The sequence below is a fragment of the Cupressus sempervirens genome, chromosome 9 (genome assembly GCF_028749045.1).
Source record: "Cupressus sempervirens isolate cs-2001-9-10 chromosome 9, ASM2874904v1, whole genome shotgun sequence".
Classification (NCBI taxonomy): domain Eukaryota; kingdom Viridiplantae; phylum Streptophyta; class Pinopsida; order Cupressales; family Cupressaceae; genus Cupressus; species Cupressus sempervirens.
In genome coordinates this window covers 779324547-779342859 of record NC_143126.1, presented here as the reverse complement: position 1 = coordinate 779342859, position 18313 = coordinate 779324547, and positions in this window count along the sequence as shown.

Here is an 18313-nt window from a genome sequence, read left to right as displayed (position 1 = left end):
TCTAACATTCACCAGTGTGTGTGGTATTTTTTGTTGCAGTTGTTGCACATCATGAGGAATGGTTGGAACATCAGCTTTTGGAGTATCATCCAACACTACATAATCATCTTCTTTCTTCTCATGTTGCTACAACAGATCTTTGTACAACACTTTCTCACTGAATATGACATCTTGACTTCTAACAATTTTATGATTTTCAAAATCCCAAATCCTATAACCAAATTCATTAATGCCATATCCAAAAAAGACACATTTCTTTGATTTAGCTTCTAGCTTGGTTCTATTTTCAGATTCTATATGAGCAAAAGCTTCACAACCGAAGGTCTTGAGCAAAGAATAACTCGCCTTCTTACCAGTTCATGCCTCCTCTAGAATACCATAGCCCAAAGGAGTAGAGGGACCTCTATTAATAAAATATACTATAGTATTGATAGCCTCCATCCACATGTGTAAGGGCAACCCAACATGCAACCTCATGCTCCTTGCATGCTCCAAAATAGTCATGTTCATGCGTTCAGCCACTCCATTTTCCTACAAAGTCCTTGGAATAGTTTTCTGTCTATGAATACCATTAGTGGAGAAATAATCTTCAAATTCATGACTATGATACTCACCACCATTATCAGATCAGAGACATTTTAATTTCTTACCAGTCTCATTTTCAACCAAGAATTTCTATTTCTTAAAAGTTTGAAATACATCAAATTTCTATCTAAGGAAATAAACCCATACTTGTCTAGTTGCGTCATCAATAAATGTAACATAATAATGAGAGCCACTAATGGAAGATACCTGAGCTAGTCCTCATACTTCTGTATGCACAAGCTCTAATTTCTCCTTTTTGTTTTCCTTCCCATTCCTTACAAAATTCACTCTCTTTTGTTTTCCATACACACAACTTTCACAAAAATCCATATTAACACATTTCAGACCTAGTAAAACTTTCTTTGAATGAAGTACTTTCATACCTTTCTCACTCATGTGCCCAAGTCTGTTTTTCCATAGCATTGTATTAGAATCTACATCAACTATTTGTTCTCCCTGCTCAACTGTAGCAATTGTTCCTAAACATTCATTTTTCTCTGAAACAATCAAAGTAGAAGGAACAATATGACCTGTACAAAGATATGAGGTGCCTACTTTCACACCTTTTGCTACTACAAGGGAACCTTTTGAAACCTTCCACTTTTTATCATTAAAAGTAACTACACAACCCTCATCACCGAGTTGCCCCGCTGAAATTAAATTCCTACTCAGCCTTGGAACATGTCTTACCTCATGTAGTAGCCAATGATTCCCATTCTGCAACTTAATCTTAATTTTTCCCTTTCCAACAATTTGACAGGGTTCATTATCCCCCAAATAAACAAGCCCAAAATCCCCTTGGACATAATCAATGAAATAACCTCTATGAGGTGTACCATGAAATGAAGCACCAGAATCTAAAACCCTTAAATCATCAACACTTTCTAAAGATAGAAGCAAAGCACCTTCTTTGAATTTATTACTTACCACATTTGCCTCCTTGTCTCCATCTAATTTATCTCCTTCATTTTTCTTTCGATTCCCACAATCTTTCTTTTTGTGCCCTAGTTTCCCACAATACCAACAGTTCTTTGGTCCTCTTGATTGAGACCTCTTCCCCTTTGAGTTCGCTCTTGATTTCCCACAATTTCTAGAGTTACTTGCTCTCTCAGTTTTTCTACCCCCACTTTGTGCATTTAAGGCACTTCTTGATGTAGATCCACTTGAGGATTTCCTACAAGTTTCCTCACTCAAAACAACACTAATCACATCATCATATTTTAGGGTAGTAGATCTAGGAACATAATTACTCACCGCCATTACCAAGCCATTCCTGCTTTCAAGCAAAGAACACAAAATCAAGAGAGCCCTAATTTATTCATCAAAATTGATACCCACAGAAGATAATTTACTAGTAATAGTACTATACTCATTTAAATGATCTGCAACAGATCCACCTTTTACCATTTTCATATTAAATAAATGCTTCATGAGAAATACCTTGTTTGAAGTGGAGGGCTTTTCATACAGTATCGCTAAAGTTTATCTTTTCTTTTGTAATATTAAATGCCACCGATGGTGCTAGGCATAATTGAATACTTCCAAGTGCCTTTCTATCCAAAAGATCCCATTCATCATTTGACATAGTTCCCTGATTCTTGGCTTTTCCTTCCAATGGCTTCCATAAATCCTTCTGATAAAGATAATATGTCATTTGCATCTTCCATAACTGGAAGTTCTGCCCATTAAACCTATCAACCCTTAGCTTAACCTCATCTATCATCGCTCCCACTCAACCATGAGACTCCCACTCAACTGTGAAACTTTCTTGTAGAGGATAATTGAAAAACAACTAGGCTCTAATACAACTTGTTAGGATAAACCATATACATAAATAAAAAACTACATGCAAATATAACCAATAATAGAAAATAATAGATCACACAGAAATGAACACAAGGCACCAAGATTTAACATGGTTCACCCAATCCCTGGGCTACACCCACCAAACTACAAGTCCAATATTATTACAATCCAATGATTACAACCTGATTACAATCCATAATCCCTTACAGCTCAATACTGCTGCAAGAAGAAATTTTGCATCACAACATAATGAAAAATGCCTAACCCTAAACTCTTTTATACAGGTAATTTATACCATTTTAGGGTTACAACATGTCAGCCATATGTCAGCTACAATGTCCGCCATGACCCAAAATTTTTTTACCCAAAGAATTTATGAAGTATGTACGGTACTTTCTTGATCAATCACCACAATCTAACATTAAGGTGTGATCTCTTCTTAGTAGAAGCTTGAAGAGAAGGAGGAAGCAGAAGAGTAAGTTTTCCTAAGTCTATGGACAAAGTGCCAAATGTGAGGTAGTTTACAGTAGGATTGTGGTGGAGTTGTGAGTTTGAGGATAGAGTGCCAAATGTGAGGCATTTTTACACTTGGATCTTGGATAAAGTTGGAGAAGAGCTAGTGGCTATGGTTTAGAAACAAGGAGGTTGCTTGGTGGCTTGTAAGCACAAGTTGAGATCTTGGAGGTTTCTACTAGAGTGTGGATCTGGACTAGCTAGTGTTTGGATTGGATCTTGAGGGATCTTGAAGAACTATTATTGTAATTGCTATTGTATTTGGCCATAATTGGGAAGGCCTTACAGCCTAACACATTGCATGTAACAACTATTTTATGAATAAAGAGTTGTGATTTGATATTAGATCTTGCATTCTTGGTTGTGAGTTGGTAAGGGTAGTGTGGCCCTTCATCAATTTCACAGAGGCTCGTCATGGAAAGGGAGAGCATGATGGTGCAAGTGCATGAATCAAAAGATCCTTAGATTATGAAGAACTAAAGTACAAAGATGAAGCAATATCGATAGATGAAAAATCCATAATCTAGTGTTGTAATTCTACAATGGGTCTAGGTAAGGAAGGCGAGTCTATGATTTGTAGATTTTTTTGGTTGATAGATAATACTAACATTGCACCATATGAGGATTATTGCACACTAACAAGATCAAGTGAGTTGCATTCTTTTAGAAGCTCTAATGTAGGTTCATGGAGTATCCACACATGAAAAATGACATGCTATTATCCATCATGTACATAAGAAAATTGTGATGAGTGTGAGTTGACTAAATGGGTGGACAAATGGGATATATGGGTTTTGGACCCAATTGACACCTATCATCCCCCACAAGCATTGGAAATGGTAGAGATGGATTCATCCATTGACTTTGACCACTTATCTAATCTAGTGCAACCTAGTAAAATATGTATATCTTTGTAAATTCAATATGTAACTTTATAACTTTTACCTAAGTGTTTGCTAAATTAATGATTGTATTTTATACATTTATCACTGTAGGCCATGTTTTTGTTGTTATTGCACCTAAAGACAATAAAGAAGGAACATATCATTATTTGTTTCATTGTGTTTGGGACAATTTTTTTTGGATTACTCAGTTATAGACCATGAAGGTTTAGAGTACCATATAGGTGCGGTGGTTGTAACTGGCATATGGCTTAGACGATATTCTGTGAAGAACCCTAACTTGTGGTTATTTGAGGATTAGAAAGTAGAGAGAAAGATCTTCATTATTCAAACCTTGTTGTCATGTCAAATTTTTGCTTCATAAAATATGGTAGAAAAAAATATTATAAGACTCTTTGGAAGGTTCATGAGTTAGACCATGAGGCAATACTTGAGACATTAAAATGTAGAGCATATCTAATTGGTTCATTATATTGAAAATAATTACGAAAACATGGAATCCTAAGGTAAAATGTTGTTAGATTTGGGAAAATAAGGTATTTGGTTACCTAATAGGTCATAGGAATCCTAACTAGGGTCCTATAATGGTCCTAGATGGACCCATTTGATTAAAATATGTAAAAAGAAAAAAATGTTAAAAAATTATAAATTTGCTCAAAAAGTTGCTTGAGCAAATTTTGCAAATTTTGCAAATAGTTGAAAATGATAGTTTGGGAAGTTGTAACTACCCATGGTCATGTATTTGAGCATGGGGAAGCATATTTTGGAGGGTTGGAAGGTTTTCAGCATGGGGAAGCACTCAAATTCCTAAATTGGTCAAAAGTTGCTTAATTGGTTAAAAGTTGTTAGGGATAGGAAACTATGGTATTTGGTTACCTTATAGGTCCTAGAAATATTAACTAGGGTCCTAGAATAGTCCTAGATGGACCCATTTGACCAAAATATGTAAAGAGCAAAAAATGCTCAACAGTTACAAAGTTGCTCAAAAAATTGCTTGAACAACTTTTACAATTTTTGCAAAAAGTTGCAAATGGAAGTTTGGGAAGTTGTAACTACCCATTCTTAGGCATATGAGCATGAGAAACATAATTTATAAGGTTAAAAGGTTTCCAGTCAAATTTCACACTCCTTTCCAACCAAGTTTCATTTTTGAGCAACTTTTATAACTTTTGCAATTTTGCACAAAAAGTGCAACTTTTGCAAAGTTCACTAGTTTTCACTTCTAGGAATTGGAAAAGGTTCCAAATTATTAAAAAATAACAAAAAATACCTATTCCTTGGATATCTTGACCAAAAACTCTAAAATACCCAAATTTTCCTAATAAGCAACTTTTTCTCATATCTTGCACAAGGTGGCCTATATATATATATATATATATATATATATATATATATATATATATATATATATATATATATATATATATATATATCTTGCTCATATCTGTCACTAAATTGACCCTAAGAGTCATTAAATGTCATAGGGAAGTGATATTTGATAAGGCATATCTCAGAGCTTGTGCAAGGTATCAATATAGTTCTAGGTGCTACAAAATTGTGTTGCTGACACCTACAATAACCTCTTTCTCTTTTTAGAGATTGGATTTCATTTTGATTTTGCGGCCCCATCTCAGGTGATGCTGCAACTTGTAGTATTGGCCAATACAAAGTTTCCAACTTGTGAATCTCTCTAACCATTTTTCATGGGATCAAACTATTTATTTCATTAGCTTTGGGTGGTTGGGTAAACCCTAGTTCTAATCTTATCCTATCTTGTTGATGAATCAAACATTCTCGAGTACACTAAACTGAATTGACTCTAAGAGTCATTAAATACCATAGGATAGTGATCTTTGATAGGTCATATCTCAGAGCTTGTGCAATGTATGGATGCAATTTTGGGTGCTACAAGATCATGTTGCCAACACCTACAATAATCTCTCCATTTTTTGGAGATTGGATTTCATTTTGATTTTGTGGCCCCATCTCAGGCAATCTTGAAAATTGTAGTGTTGGCCAGTAAAAAGTTTCCAACTAGTGAATCTCTCTAACCATTCATCATGGGATCAAACTATCTACTCTGTTAGCTTTGAGTCAAAACTGTCTACTCCGTTAGCTTTAAGTCACTGGGAAAACCATGTTGCTAAGATCATCCTATCCTATTAATTGCTGAAATGTTCTTGGGCATGCTGAATCAAATTGACCCTAAGAGTCATTAAACGCCATAGGGCCATGATCTTTGATGGGGCAAATCTTAGATCTCATGTGAGATATGGATGAAATTTTGCGTGCTACAAGATCATTTATCTAATACCTACAATAACCTCTCTCTCTTTTTGGAAATTGGATTCCATTTTGATTTTGTGATCCCATCTCGGGTGATGCTAAAAATTATAGTGTTGGCCAATATAAAGTCATCAACTAGTGAATCTCTCTAACCATTTTTTGTGGGATCAAACTATCTATTACATTAGCTTTAGGTGGCTGAGTAAACACTAGTTCCAATCCTATCTTGTCTCATTGACCACTCGAACATTCTTGGGCATGACAAACCAAATTGACGCTAAGAGTCATTAAATACTATAGGATGGTGATCTTTGACAAGGCATATCTCAGAGCTTGTGTGAGGTATGGATGCAATTTTAGGTGCTATAGGATTGTGTTTCCAACACCTAAAATAACCTCTCTCTCTCTCTCTCTCTCTCTCTCTCTCTCTAGAGATTGGATTCTATTTTGATTTTGTGGCTCCATCTTTGGTGATGTTGAAACTTGTAGTGTTGGCCAATAGAAATTTGCCAACTGGTCAATCTCTCTAACCATTCACCATGGGATCAAACTATTTGTTCCATTAGCTCTAGATGGTTAGGAAAATCCTAGTTCCAAGCTTTTCCTATCTTGTTGACCACTCAAATGTTCTCGAGAACACAAAAATAAATTGATCCTAAGAGTTATTAAATGCCATAGGGAAATTTTCTTTGACGGGGCATATCTTGGAGCTCATGCGAGGTATGGATGCAATTCCAGGTGCTATAAGATCATTTTTCTAATACCTACAATAACCTATATTTCTTTTTCAAGATTAGATTCCATATTGATTTTGTGGCCCGATCTTGGGTGATGCTAAAACTTGTAGTGTTGGCCAATACAAAGTCACCAACTAGTGAATCCCTCAAAACATTCATCATGGGATCAAACTGTTTATTCCATTAGGTCTAAGTGTCTAGTTAAACCCTGGTTCCAAGTTTGTTCTATCCCATTGACTGTTGGAATATTCTAGGGTACACTAAACTAAATTGACCAAAAGAGTCATTAAATGCCATACAAAAGTAATCTTTGATGGGGCATATCTTCAAGCTTGGTGAGGTATGGATGTAATTCTAGGTGCTATAGGATCATGTTTCCAAAATTTATAATAATATTTCTTAGATTTTGGTGATTGGATTCCATTTTTATTTTTTATCCCCATCTCTAGTGATGTTGAAACTTGTAGTGTTGGCCAGTACAAAGTTGCCAACTAGTGAATCTCTCTAACCATTCATCATGGGATCAAATTGTTTATTCCATTAGCTCTGGGTGGTTAAGTAAACCATAGTTCCTATCTCTTCCCATCCCGTTGTCTGCTTGAGCATTCTTGGGCATACCAAACCAAATCGATCCTAAAAGTCATTAAATGCCATAGGGAAGTGATCTTTGATGGGGCATATCTCAATGCTTATGCAAGGTATGGATGCAATTCTAGGTGCTATAGGATCATGTTTCTGACATCTATAATAAACTCTCTCTTTTTTTGGATATTGGATTCCATTTTGATTTTGTGGCCCCATCTCGGGTGATGCTAAAACTTGTAGTGTTGGCCATACAAAGTCACCAACTAGTGAATCTCTCTAACCATTCATCGTGGGATCAAACTATCTATTCCATTAGCTCTAGGTGGCTAGTTAAACCCTATTCCCAAGCTCATGCTATCCCATTGATCACTAAATTTTTCTTAGGAATGCCAAACCAAATTGACCCTAAGAGTCATTAAATTCCATAGGGAAACAATCTTTCATGGGGCATATCTTGGAGGTTATGTGAGGTATGGATACAATTTTAGGTACTATAGGATCATGTTGTTGACACATACAATTACCTCTCTCTCTTTTTAGATATTGGATTACATTTTGATTGTGTGGCCTCATCTTAGGTGATGTTGAAACTTGTAGTGTTGGGTAGTACAAAGTTGCCAACTAGTGAATCTCCCTAGCTATTCATCATAGGTGGTTGGGTAAACCCTAGTTCCAAGCTTGTCATGTCCAGTTGAAAACTTGAATGTTCTCAAGCACGCTAAACAAAATTGACCCTAAGAGTCATTAAATGCCACAGGGAAGAAATATTTGATAGGGCATATCTTAGAGGTCATGCATGTAGGGCCCATTTTCCATTGCACCAAAAGCCATGACTGTTAGTGAACATGGAACACCACATAATTAACCACCTGTGGGCAGGGGAGCACGTCGCATCACCCAACAATCTCCCCCTCGACGCGCATACCAAGTGCTTACACAGGTCGGGAAGGCACCGGGGAGATTTGAACCCATGACCAGGCCAAAACTAGGCTCTAATACCAATTGTATGGCCCATTTACCGTTGCACCAAAAGCCATGACTGTTAGTGAACATGGAACACCACATAATTAACCACCTGTGGGCAGGGGAGCGCGTCGCATCACCCAACAATGCAAGGTATGGATGTAATTCTAGGTACTACAAGATCATGTTTCTAAAACTTATAATAACCACTCTCTCTTTTTAGAGATTGGGTTCTATTTTGATTTTGCGGCCCCATCTTGGGTAATCCTAAAACTTGTAGTTTTGGCCAGTACAAAGTTGCCAACTAGTGAATCTCTCTAATCATTCATCATGGGAGTGAACTATCTATTCCATTAACTTCAGCTGACTAGGTAAACCCTAGTTCCATTCTCATCCTATCCCATTGACCACTCAAACATTCTCGAGCATGCCAAACCAAAATGACCCTAAGAGTCATTAAATACCATAGGGAAACAATCTTTGACGAGGCATATCTTGGAGCTTATACAAGGCATAGATAAATTATGAGTACTATAGGATTGTGTCTCTGACTCCTACAATAACCTCTTTCACTTTTTAAAGATTGGATTCTATTTTGATTTTGTGTCCCCATCTTGGGTAATGATAAAACTTATGGTGCAGGACACTCAGGTGGCAATTGGATATGTCATCTCATCCAATGATGAAGACTCATGATAGAAGGTAAACGGATGATCATACACCTTATTTTAAACATGTTATTTTTTTTTATGGTAATAAGGCAATCCTTGTTTGTATGGTCAAGGAACTTTAAGTCACCTATAAACCCAAGTTGCCTTAGTCTTAAGGATTTTTACTTTTTTTGTTTTTTTTTTTAATAAGTTGACTCAAGAAGTTTTTTGAGAGTTCATTACACCCTATATAGGTCCTATGTGGTACCAAAAACCACATGGTTAAGTTCTAGGAAGAGTTAGTGCAAAAATTGTATTTTGCTATAAAAGTTGCTGACAACTTTTTGGCAATATTAGCAATTCTTTGGGAAACATTGAAATTAACCTTGTAACCAATCAAACCAAATTGTAATTGGTTGGAATGGAATAAATTTTTTTTTTTTCTAGGTTCAATGAAGAAAAAGAAAGTTGTTGTTCAAAAACCACAAAAAGGGCTACAAGGGCAATTAGGCCTATTAAGAGAAATTTTGCAAAACACAAATTAGGAGAATAAACCAGTTGTGGAAACCTCATCATTAGGTGTTCCTTGAAGTGTCTAAGTTGTTAGTTTGAAGCAAGAAGTTGATTATGATCCATTTCTCAAATTCTCTCATTTTCCCCCTATTTCTTCCCAAGTCTTGAATAAGGAAAGTGATCAATTAGTTTTGTGAAGTCGGGTAGAAGTCTGTTCAGTGTTGTAACCAAGTTGAAAAGAGTCTTTGAAAACACTTAAGAAGGTGGTAAAGGTAGTTTTCCTTAAAAGTTTTCTTGTTGGTAATCCACTAGCTTTTGGTGTGAGCACATTCCATCATTTTGGATGTAAATTACATTAAAATGAAAATACATAAAATGTACTTAAAATGTAAACAAGAAAAAAAAGATATATATATTCTAATAACCAATAATGTCATACATGAACAAACATATAATATATTATGATAACTAATAATGTCATAAATTAAAAACATATAATATATTATGATAACCAATAATATCATACATGAACAAACATATCATATATTATGATAACCAATAATGTCATCAATCTAATAATGTGATGCATCAAATATATGTCATACATCAAATCTAAAATTTTATATATACATCAAATGTATGTCAAATATGTCCACTAACATAAAACCCAAGACATATGTCCACTAATGCCTATACATGTGTGTCTATTCATATATCTTCTCATTCCCACAAAGAGAAGGAAACAAATCCCTAGAGGTCTTCGGTCATTGCATGGAGGGAGATGATGGGGATGATGGGGTCTTCCTCACATGTTTTCTCATCCTCTTTTTTAGGCTCCTCTCTAACTAGAGCTGATAAAAACAAAGTGGATATGAATCAATAATTATTATACATTGAAATCAAATATATATACACACAAAATTAATTATTTTCTTACTACCATCAAATAGTCACTCTGTACATCCACCTCAAAGGCTCATAGATGATTGGGAGTAACAAGGCCCTACAATAATTCAATCAATATAATTACTCAATCATACTTATAAATACGATTTGAAATTTCAATAATAACTATTATAAATAACAACTAAAACTATGAAAACTCTTTCACACCTCAATCAATGGCTTTGAACTAGCCACTGTGACAACAACTCGACGATCGATGGACTAGAGAAGATGAGGACGAGTCTCGGATGTCAACAACTGCAAATCATTTAATACAATTTACATATAACATGAAACATGAAACAAATATAATTAAATGAATTAAATTAAGATGAAACAAATATACCTCTACGAAGCTCATATCATGCCCAGGCTCAAAGTCCCTTGTAAATTTTGATGGCCCAGTAGAGAACTAATTGATGTAACCCAATCTCATCAAAGAATAATTAAAAAATTGACACAAGACAAATGTTCTAGAATACGACAACTCTTCATTAAAACTTTTGTAACTCTACTCTAACACTACAATGCAAACAAACACCTACTTAGTACAATTCCTAAAATTACCATATTTGGTAGATTTTTGGAAAAATAGATATTTCAATTTTTGGTAATTTTAAAAACTCATCCTATGAATCTCAATTTTTCCCAAGAAAAGCTACCAACTAAGGCAAGAAAAATTTCCAACTAATCAACAAAATCAAAAATACGATTTCAGATTTAAATTACAAAAACAACTCAAAAAAATTGGAAAAAACACAAAAAGCCAAATTCAGAGGTCAATATGAGATTTTAGGCTCCTAGAAAAATGTTGAAATGGCCACCTATTAACTAAGCTCAATTAGCAATCCAAATAAATCCTTCTGATGTAACTACCTATAAAATTTTAGCCAAAACCCACATTTGAGTCAAAAGTTATGTCCCTCGAAAGTAAATCTCGACCAAAACCCACATTTGAGTCAAAAATCTTGACCCTCGAATGCCCCTACATCATTTTACCCTACTTGAAAAGAACACAACTCCTGCAAGTTTTGGTCCTTAAACTGCTTCCATTTAGGCTCATCTAGCTTCCGTGAACCCTATTTCGTAATGTAGGTGCTATCTGTCAGTGCCAACCCTTCTCACTACACAAGATATCTATTGTAGGCATCTTGGCGAGTTTGAATAGTCTTCTTGTATAGAGTCTGTGCAATTTTTAAAATTTTTTATTTATGTGTATGGTGTGTGTCCAATCTACCACATCCTCCTTTTCAATAGAGGTATCATCACCATGGAAAGTATACAAATAAAAAATATTAAACACATGAGATATATCAAGACCATTGGGGAGCTCTACCTCATAAGAATTATCATTAATCTTCTTCAAAATCTTGCAGGGACCAATTTTATTATATTTCAATTTATGATAAGTCTTGATAGGAAGCCTCTCCTTTCTAAGATAAACCATCACTAGATTCCCTACACTAAAAATGTGATACCTTTGAGTAGTATATGTAGAAGCTTTGTACCACTCATTGATGTCCTCCAACTTTTGTCTTACATCTTCCTCCAACTGGTAGAGTTCCTCTGGAAAGGCTTCTTCATCATCACTAACTCTATCACCTAAGGAAGCTACACCAAATTGAGAGCACCCTGAGGGTTATGACCATAAATAACTTGAAATGGTGACTTACCAATTGATTTGTTCACTGAGTTGTTATAATTTTTTTTTGCCTAAGGAAATACCATATCCCATTGTTTGGGCTTCTCTCCAACAATACATCACAATAGATTACCCAAACTATGATTGATGACTTTTGTTTGTCCATCAGTTTGTGGATGGTAAGCACTACTAAACTGTAATTTTGTTCCCATTTTCTTCCATAAGGTCCTCCAAAAAATGACTCAAGAATATAGTATCTAGATCAAAGGTGATCATTTTTAGAACCCCATGCAATGTGACTATTTCAGAAAAGAACAACTCAACCACCCTAGTAGCATCACTAGTTTCCTTACAAGTAATGAAATGAACCATTTTTGAGAATTTGTCCACAACTACAAAGATAGAGTCATTACCTCGCTATGTATGTGGCAATCCCAATACACAATTAATACTCAAGTCTATCCACAGTCCTATTGGTATTGGTAATGGCATGTACAATCTACTACTCTAGGAGTGCCCTTTGTCTACTTGACAAATTTGACACCTCTCCACAAACTTGGTGGTGTCTCACTTCATCTTTGGCCAATAGTACTTATCTACCACCAAAGCTATGGTTATATCCTTCTGAAAATGCCTAGCCATACCACTACTATGAAATTATCAAATAATATTTTCTCACATTAAACCTACAAGAACATAGAACTGCTTCCCCTTGAATAAGTAACCATCTTGCATTAGATACTCACCTTGAATAGTGTCTACATGCCTAGGTACTAGATTCTTCAACTAATCAACAACTTCCCAAAAGTCACTATTAGATTCATTCAAGCCTTTGATTTCATCAAAGCCAACCACCTCTATTTCAAAATAATGTAACCCACATTTGAGTCGACAACCTTGACCCTCAGATGCCCCTGCATCACTAATGCACATGGACATTCTTTTTCATGAATCTTCATATGATTACTTACTAAATATATGTATTAATTTAATTGATTAAATTGATACATACCTCTTGAATCATCAACGAAATGTAAAATGGAGATGGGGAATTTGTACTAGGGCCATCAACAATCTTACCCTAAATTTTGAATAATGTCAAGACATGCTAATTAATTAGTCATTCACTATACATATGAAATGTGATCAAATCAGTTTATTATAATTATAATTTACTTGTGTGTTAATGCCACATGAGCCACTCAAGAACTCATTAATGACTAGCCCATCATCCATAGTGTCTCCAACATGACTACCAAATGTGCATAAGGATCCACATGATGTGCACATGTGACCATGATGCAAAGAAGGCTCCTGCTCAACTAATGGACCGGTGCAATGAATGAGGGTCTATGACAAAGAATTGATAGTCCCTAGAGTATTGTCCTCTATGTTTTCCTTCACAACTAAAGGAATAATCATATGCTCATCCCGTGGCTTGACAATAGGTGCCCTATTTACATTAGGGTCATGATGTGCCCCCAACCTCTCAAATGATGACCCCCCACCTCTAACATGAGAATATAACATATTAAAATAATTGGGGATCTCCCCAAGGACAAATTCACAATACAATTTCTTTGACAAATACATTGGAACCTCATGTTTATTGTAGGGAGGGGCATCAAAGACCATCCACAATCTATCCCAAAAGTTATTTCTAATATGATCATGTATGCACCAATGGATGGGGTAACCTTTTTAGTTGTATGTTTAATAATGTCTTATTCTCGAGGTTTTTTAAACAATGCACATATGCTACCTTTTTCTATTTGCTTTTTTCATACATCTTTATAAGATAATTTGTTTACATAATATCTTCTTTGTTCTTCTCTCTTAACATGCCAAATATCCAACTAACCACTAATAGAAGCTACATGACTCTTAATGGACTCAAGAGATGATGCCAATTTTGCTCTCATAAGATTAGTGTTACCACAAGCTTTCAACCTACAAATGATTTCTTCTATTTCATTTTCTCCTCTTTCTATTTCATTAATTAGATTGTCTTGGGTGCTAGGATGAGGTTTTTGAATCTGTGGAGGTTGTAAAAGTTCATTTTGATCTTGTCAAGGGTTTTGATTTTGATCTTTTTGATAAGGTTAGGGATGTGGTGGTTGATTATTCAGATTTCCAAATAAGAAACCAATTGTATTTTAAATAAATAAACGAATTTGAATTAGAACTGAAAAAAATACAAAACAATGTAAAAACATACAAAACAATAAAAAAATGAGTATAAAACATACTACATGATCTTGATCTTGATCTCTAGTGATGACATGACATTTTGAGGAGAGTGAGAAAATTATTCAACTTCTACAAAATGTGTCTGCACTATTGAGGGGAAAGAAGGAAACAACAAAAATAAATAAGATCAAATGGAATGGGTCACGGGTTTGTAGCCCATACATAAAAAGTTTAGGATTTTAATAGCACACATGCACTATAGCACATACACACTTTGGCTTGGGCTCCACAAGCCTATGACTTATGGAGGCCCAACCCAAGTGTGTGCTCTCTATAACATGTGCACGCTTTTAGAATTTTAAAAATTAGAGTTGTGTGTCATCTTTTTGACACTACAACTTGGTGCATTCACCCTGTTGCAATGAAAACACCGATGTAGGTTCACATATTGTAATCTTGTAATTTTGTGTTTATGACAATAATAAGAAGCCCATAATTCATTATCACAATTTCTGTTATTCTCTAAATTTTTTATTTGTTGTAGTATTACAAGGAGCACCCTTCATCAAGTTGCATTAGAGTGAGAGTTCCCGAGTGTGTAAATAGATTGCTAATTCATAGGAAGTTTATACTGGGATTGTGGTTTGGGCTAAGTGTGTGTATAATGTAGGAGTTGATGAAGTTGTCAAGATCACCTGCAGTGCAAATAGCTTGCTGAAGAGAAACCTAAGGAGCAAGAGCTTGAAGGAAACAAAGCAAGAGAAAATATTTCACAATAGGAAAAATGAAATTGTTATTTGAATGGATGAATTTACAATGAGAGAGAGACCGCTTATAAAGGCCTCAAAGAAGCTTGTAGAACAAGCTGGAAGGAGGTAGAAGATAAGGTTGACAACTAAGCACTCTTTCACAAAAAGGTGGAACATGCTAGAAAGGAACGAACTCCCATGTTGTCAACAACTCATCACTACAACTAATAACTACTAAATATTAAATAAATTCATTAACCTAAGTAAGCTTAAGTAAATAGAATAAGTAATTAATAAATAAATAATTATTTACTCTAATAGATAGATCACCAATTTTGAGGCAATTTGCACTAGGGTTTTAGCAAAAGTGTGAAAATGCTTCTATAAAGAGAGCATGGTAGAAGAGTCATAGGTGTTATGCCTAAATATTTTAGATCCCTCTAGAGATAGATGAAAGAATTGCAAGAAAAAATGCACAGAGGAATAAATCTTGTCGAAAGAGATGAAGGTGAGGATGAATAAGAAGAAGAATAAATTGTTGAAGAATATGTAGATCTAAACCCAGAAGAAGAGAAGTTTCTTAGGGCCATTTACAAGATTGGAAAAACAATTTAACTTTGAGGTTCCCACATTTTTGGGAAATCGTAACCTGGAGGAATTGATCAATTGGATCAATGAATTGGAGGAATACTTTGAGTAAGAAGATATCAATAATCTAGATAGGGTAAAATTTGTAAATGCCAAATTGAAGGGTCATTGTGAAGGTATTGTGGCAAGAGATTTAGTTGGATTGAAATAGAAGAAGGAAGGAAAAGATCACAAGATAGGATTTGATGATAGCTAAATTAAAGTGGAAATTCATTCTGATTGATTATTACCTTTATTTATTGAAGAAGATGCAAGGGTTGAAGCAAGCAAGAAGACATGTTTAGGAGTAACTAAAGAGTTCTACCGAGTTCTCATTAGAATCGACCATACTAAAGTTGATAAGGAGAAAAATTTCCTATTATCTTAATGGTTTAAGGCTAAGAATTTAGGAGAAGTTGAGTCTAGTTAGAATGACTAATATTGAGGAGGCATATTAGTTTTCTTTAAGAGGTGAGGAAAATATAAATAAGAAGTTTGATAACAAGGATAGTAGAAGAGGCCGTCGTGGAAGATATGATAGACAATCTTATCACTACTACATTTGAGGTCAATTTTCATCCTTCAATTTTGACCAAAGGCCATTTCAACTTCAAATTTTCAATTTTATTTTTGTTCATGTCTCAAAATGGTTAAAATTTTGATGTAACTTAAGTTTAGTGTCAAAATTTCAACAAACTCAGGATATAAACAAAAAAAGAAAAGTAGCTTTTAGTTCAAATTTGTTTTATGCAGATTGTGTGCTGGTGAGAGGAAGAGTTTTTCAAACTTTCATGAATGTAGGATAGAGGTTGTAGGTGGGAGTAAGGGTTTTAGTTGTGCATTTGAACTCATTTCATCTTGGTTTAGATAACTTGTAGGTGGGAGTGAGGGTTTTCACTATGCATGTTGACTAACGACACTAATAAGTCCTTCTTTGCTAGGATAAATGCCCTATGCTAATGCTTAGTGTATTTGTTTTGCTAGTATTTTTGTACCATATCTTTGAATAACAATCTAAATATATGAAGTTGCATGTGTAAGTTGCATAGAATCCTTAGAATGTGACCCCCGGGCTTTCTTCATGGACATCAAGCTTAGTGACTAGCTCCCTCCTTTGCATCATCCTATCCCCCTCATCCAAAGACTTGGATACTTTTTTGAATCCCTTAGGTCAAATTTTTAGAGGGCATAAAATGATGCATGTAATACCAATCTCATTTATGACATATCACCTACTATAGAAGTGGGTGAGGTATGTGGGGGGCAATGAAACCCTTAGGGTTCCCACTTGATTATTCCTATTAGGGCATATGCAAGGAGATTAATTCATTAATAATATCCCCTACTTTTTCTCAATTCACAAGTTGATTTTGTTTCTTGGTTAAGAATCAGAAATTAGAGCTCAATACTACCTACAATTTTAATAGGTAAGACATTAAAAATACAGATGTATTACCCAAACATAATCTTTAGAAAAGTCATATAGGATAATCTCTTTCTAGAAATGATTATAAGAATTCATAGCAATAGGAAAGTCATTTTCTTCACCACTGATCACTTTAGCTATTACTCTATTTATGTGTTTGGAGAGAAAATTGTAGCAAAATGTTCTATCTTTCCTCTTTGTTAAAGACTAAAATTGTAGCAACATTTTATGATGACTTATATTCTAATTTAAATGTATGAAAAAGTCTGCAATATTATTTGTAATCTAATTTGAATCTTGGATACAAATAAACCAAAATATTACAAATGAAATTTTGATTTGTATTATCTAGTTTTAGGATCACAAGTCTTAAACTTATTTGCTCTAGATATTTAGAAAGGGACATTACAATCAACAATAATATAGAGGACCAATAGTGTAGGTATAGTTGAGATAAATTTTATTGAGACAAATTTTATTTTAACAAGTTTCTAAAATTAATAACTCTAAATATTATAGGAAAAATTGCTCTGTTGTCTTTTTGATTGGGATTTTTGATAGAATATGGAATGGATGAGGCATGATAACTATTTGACAAAATGTGGTAGCATGGAGGAGGATTGGTAACTAAGGGGTTCTGCATCTCTCTCATTGATGGGTAATCTGTGATGCTGGGGTTATTGTGAAAAGATATAGTTTAGAGGGGAGAAAATAGTGTAATTTTATATTGGGTCCTCTGGTTAACGACATTCAATACCAATTATTTAGAAGAATGGGAATGTCACAATTTAATTAAAAATTTAAATTTAGATCAACTTTAAAAACCATTCTCCTTTCAATGTTTTAGCTGCAACATCCAAGTTTTATAACATTATGATTCTACATCGATATGTTTGGGATTGATAAATAAAGCATTATCAATTTGATAAAAAATTGTTCCTCTACACTATGTTTTGAGTGAAAGTGAATATATGGTTTAACTATCTTGTATCAGTTTAAAATAACCGATTATTGTTTCCATTTGATTGATAATAGTTCATGGGCATAATTGATTATGGGATTAAAGTTCAGTCTTCACTTCACACTAGTCATGTTTTCTTCGTAATCAACAAGTTGGTTATTGATTGATTTGAATGTTTATATTGATATTGAACTCTTTTATCGAGTATGTTAAAAGTGGACTGAAAATTTATT